The sequence below is a fragment of the Pteronotus mesoamericanus genome, unplaced genomic scaffold (genome assembly GCF_021234165.1).
Source record: "Pteronotus mesoamericanus isolate MK-2021 breed Mesoamerican mustached bat unplaced genomic scaffold, CSHL_Meso_final scaffold_54, whole genome shotgun sequence".
In the NCBI taxonomy this organism is placed as follows: domain Eukaryota; kingdom Metazoa; phylum Chordata; class Mammalia; order Chiroptera; family Mormoopidae; genus Pteronotus; species Pteronotus mesoamericanus.
The window spans coordinates 75334957-75340323 of record NW_026555321.1 but is presented as its reverse complement, the minus strand read 5'-3'; the positions used below and the strand labels follow the sequence as shown (position 1 = coordinate 75340323).

At 35.6% G+C, this 5367-nt stretch overlaps 1 pseudogene; it reads right to left on the bottom strand.

Annotated features, from left to right (window-relative positions):
- Window positions 1-1747: 1747 nt before the first annotated feature.
- LOC129088181 (tRNA-uridine aminocarboxypropyltransferase 1-like) lies at window positions 1748-2695 on the bottom strand (annotated as a pseudogene).
- Between the last annotated feature and the right edge of the window lie 2672 nt (window positions 2696-5367).

Genomic DNA, 5367 nt, shown 5'->3' with positions numbered 1-5367 from the left:
TACTTCAAGTTTGACATCTAATACCTCCCCAGTGTCCACCTCCACTCTTTCCTATAAGTTAACTTAGCTAATTGAGTAAATTAACAAAGTAGCAATCCTTAAAACATTTATAAAAAGGAAGAGAAAAATGTGACTGGTACTTGATAAGGTACTTGGTTTCACTCTTTCTCATACTAGTAAAAATATAAAAATTTAAAAAAATAAACAATCATTGGGGTTTTGGATTTAGATTAGCCACTGCTCAATATTGTGAACCATGGATACCACCAAACATAGTGTGGGACCCAAATTAAACTTAATTCAGTCATCTCGTCTATGGAAAGCATCCAATTTAAAACAAAAAAAAACTCAGTAAACCATATTAAAACTTGAATATTTTCCTGTTAGCCAAAAGAGCTTTTTATATCCAGTAATTACAAAATTGTATTTTGTCAAGTAATATGTAAATGCTGAGAAGACAATAAAGACGTTAAGACCTGATGTTTCTGGTATTCTATTTAATTAATTTCCTATCACAAATAATTTTTTTTTCCTAAATATATGTGAGAAGAACCCAGGAAACTAATTTTTTTTACCACAAAAACTCCATGGCCAATTTATTAGCCATACTAAAGAATTTGTTCCCCGATGGGCTATTCATGTACCCACACATAGAGAACTGGTGGGAGAAGCTGTATTGGAGGGCTGGGAGATATTAGTATCTCCCAACAAAAAGTGCTTATTTGAGAGATCATGCAAAGAAATTCAAAAAGTTCTCATTTCAAACTGGACCTCTCTAAGAGGAATATCTGATATGGCTGTGGCTCTAGGCTTAGTCCTTAATGAATGAGAAAAAATTAATAGGAGAGAATTTATGACCCACTGGTTCAGCTTCCAAGGGAGACATAAGGTTATGGGATAAGCAAACATGTGCAGGGCCTTGTAGTGCTTTCCTGGGAATGTCCCACTCTTGCAACTAGGGTAAAAGATGGCAAATAAGCACAGGGCAGAATTTTTGCTTCCTAAATAAAGTAATTGAACCAAAAATATTTTCTTAGCACATGACGCCAGAGGCAACTTCTATACATATTAAGACATTACCCAAACCTATAAGCCAGTGATTTTCAACCTTTTTATTTCATGGCACACAAACAAATTACTAAACTTCTGTGGCACACCAAAAATATATATATACATTTTTTGCTGATCTGAAAAAAATGGATATAATTTTTACTGATTTACAAAAAAAACATGAGTAATTACATATACTTTTTGTTCCAAAGTGACTTTTTCAAAAAATCAGGTACCTATATTTGTATATAAGGATATCTGGTATGAAGAATCAATCAATCAGACACAACCTTATTATGTGATGTGCCCAATAAGATGCAACTATATTTATGGTCTATATACTTATGGTTCAAGACAGGGCATTCACGCAAGATGGCTATTGTGTTCGCTGTTGTCATTTTTTTATTTGACAATATGAAGGAAAAGTGGTTAGTGCCCCTGATTAAATAGTCAGGTATTACAAGTTTTAGAAATTCTTGTGGCACACCAGTTGAAAATTCCTGCTATAAGCTTTGCTGATCCCTCAAAAAATAAATGGTTTGTTTTAATTTTTATATATATCTATATATCTAATACATAATATATAATATATATAATATAAATTAAATACACTATATATACTTAAACACTCCAGAAATACTGAACAATTTATGGTTTCTTAAAGAATAAACAAAGCACAATGACAAGTTTATTTATTTTAGCAAAATAAAATGACATAAGTGGCTTCTTGAAAACTAATGAATAGTTTTTCTTGTTTGTGTCCAGAGAATTTGGCATTCTTTATCAACTGGTAGATAAAAGAGTAGAAAAATTAAACATTGTCATATTGTCCTTTGTATTTCTCTTTTAATATGTCAGTATGGTAGTCTACCAGAAAGTAGTAAATGGCTTCAATTGCGGAAAGAAAGTTGTCGGTTTTCCTTCCTGATGGCCCCAAAAGCAAATTTTTTTTGTTTTCAAATCAACTTGTACATCCCTTTAAGTCTCTCATCAGTGAGTATTTTGTTTGGTTCCAGGTTCTATCTGTAAATATAATTTTTTTCAGTGTTGTCACCTGGCACTTGCTGTCATTCAAACCCTGTTCTTCAGTTTTCTTGCACTTAATAGGTGGCTTGTCAGGGTCATCATTTTTGCCTCTAATATTATTTTGAATCTATTTTTGCAAATGAAAAAGGAATATCTTTTATTAAGACTTAACTTAGGTCCAGGAAAATCAAGAGCAACTTCATGGTCCTTTTCTTCATATTCAGGAATACAAGTGTATGTGTAAATATTTACATATTCAAGTGCTAAGAGTTTTGTGTATATAGTAGTAGTTTTGCCATCTGTTTCATTTGAATGTTTGATGATGTCGGTCTTCAGTGGAAGCTTCACAAGTTCCATAGGTACGTTTTCTAACTGGGACATAACATAGATAACAGTAGAACATTCTTGAACCACTACATTTAAGACATTTTGATCTTCCACTTTGTTGAGCTTCTTGAAGAACTTCTTGAGGTGCTAAGCATAAGTTTTGAAGAGGATCTTCTGAAGCTATGGAAGTAGTTTATGATCGTTGTATTTCCACAAATTTTGAATTATTTTCTTCACTTTCAGAAATATAGGTTGACTGAGAGACTTTTTCATTCAAACCAAACTTTAACATCTATTTCTAAAACACAGGTAGGGTAAGTGGAGGCAGTCTGGCTTCCTCACCCACGTGTCTGGGTAACTAAGGGAAGCAGTTTCTCAAAAACTTGAAGGGGTCTGATAAAGTAGTGTTCTCATAACTTTGAGCCTGCATCTCACAGCCTTGAGTCTGGGTCCGATAAACGGTTCCCATAACATGAAGTAGGCTTGCTTGCACAGCTCATGTTACGTTACCTAAGTCTTTGGCCTTTAGCCGACTTTGTTCTTGCTAGTACTTAAGAAAGTAGGGGCTTCATAGAGCAGTGCACAGACTTTGACAGGCTTGGGGCCTGTGTGGCTACCTCGAATAAAGGCATGTCAAGTATCCCCTTGGCTCCACACATTTTCTTACATCTACCTGAGTCTCGAGTGGACCTGTCCAGCCTATACAGGGTGCAACGCAACATATTATCATAGATACATTGCACAACCTGAGGGTCCTCACGCAACTCCATGCATCTTCCACTACAACTGAGCCTGAGGCGTGTGCCCAGCAGTGCTTGTGCATGAATGTGGGAGAGTGCCTTCTGGGAGATCTATAGTTTTCTAAATAAACTAAACTCTTTTACATCCTGTACCTACCATCTCTAGTACCCACTCTACTTTTATGTGTCTGCCTAATTTCTACATATTCTCGGAATGTTAGTTTAACTGCTGTCTCTTCTAAGAAAACTCCCCTGACTTTCCCAGACCTACATATTTTTTTCTTACCTATATTGCTACTACACATACTACATAATTTACATTATAATCATTTGCTTATGTCCCTATCTCCTCACTAGACTATGAATTCTTAAGGGTAGAGACTGAGGTCACATTTTCACCTCCCAAATCCTTGCATATGCCTGAGACCTAAAAGATGAGCAGAAAATATTTAGTTCATGAATGATAATTTTGTCCTGAAGTAGACATAATCTACTTGATTGTGGGAATAACTTAACTTCTTGTTGTCAGCATTTAATGGTATTATAAAACACCTTAAATATGAAACAATGCAAACTACAGATGTACATGTAGAGTAATCAAATTACTGTTTCTCTGTGCAGTAATTGAATCAACTCTCACTCCCTTAATGTGTTTTTTAAATCTTCATGTTCTAGCCACCATTTCTGTATTTCCTTCACAGAAAACTTAAAGGCATGATTAGAAAACAATTCTAATGAAAGCTGTATTTTCAACTATGTGAGACTTCTTTGTCTCTTTGTTGCTCACTCTCTCTCTAACCATCTCATTTGCTTTCTCCCTGTATGTTATGGAGGAGAAAATATATGAGATTTTTAATAGTATGGTCTATGCTCTTGATGTTTCTTGTAGGTCATGCCCCTGATTTCTTGTGGTCTTGAAAACCAGCCTTCAGAATGATTGGCCTGTTTAAGACTCTTTCATATCCTTAATGGTTCTACAAATAGCAGTTGCCTACTATCTGTGTCTGCTATTGGTCATTCTGCTGAGGAAGAAAAATTGTGCTTCACCGCAAATCACCGTTACTTGTGCATAGGTTTAACACTGTATCTACATTTCTTGTGTGTGTGTGTGTGTGTGTGTGTGTGTGTGTATGTGTGTGTTATACAGAAGCACCATCTTTGTGTAGAGTCCTTTAGGCTGGCAGCCTTGATGCAATGTTCTGTCTTTGAAAACCCTATTTGGAACATTAGAAACATCTGGAGAAACCACATTTCCATGTTGAAATAAAGATAAGTTGTCATTTCTGCTACTCATTTTGAATTTATCCCACAGCCTGATTAGAAGATTTTGTCCAGAACAAGTAATAGAGTATGTAACTAAAGAAGAAAGAAAAACATTTTTAAAGAAAGAAAAAAAACTAGGTTAGAAAACTGATTTTGTAGCACCTACCAAAGGCTTCCTTAACTACCCCTCCAAGTGTGCTTGCTTTATCCCAATGAGTGGGCTCCTGGGACAACTTGAGCTGCAGACACTAAGGTCCAGTGCAGCCATATGACCCTAAACAGGCGCATTTACCAGCCTTTATTGACTTTCCATCTGCTAAATTTAAATAATAATTTAGGCTTATGCCTAACAATGCATTTATTTTGAAATTTAGGGAAATGCAGTGTAAACAAAAGGTCTCGGGTTGATTTTCAAGAATTATCTTTTCTATTTCACACGTGTGTGTTTGTTTCCCCAGGCCTGTGATTAAAACCACATTTTTTGATGTGTCCCCCTTATCAAGAGACAGTGATACATATTTGTACAAGTCCATCTAACTGGAGCAGGCTTCTGGTGTGCAGCTTTCTTATCCTCTAGGCAGTCATTACACTGAATTCTGTGATTCATGGCCTTTGCCCAGAACAACCTGGTACTTATTCCAGTGTCCAGCTAATGAGCAACATAAATCAATCAAATTGCCTTCATCTTTCTTGCTTTCTGTTCAGCTACCTCAGTGATCTCCCACTAAGAGGGAGACCTTTTATTTGCTCATGGCTCAAACCCTCTTGTGGGAAAAAATATCAGACATTTTTGGCTTTTGGATTTCATACTCTAGTTTGAATGTGGTTTCATTCCAAAAATATCATAAGAAAGTCTGAGGAATAGCAAAGCCAGAGGGAAAAAATAGCTGACATTGAGATCCAGTCTTCAGCATCCACAAATATTTCTAGAATCCTTTTTTTGGTCAAGGAAAATTTTCTT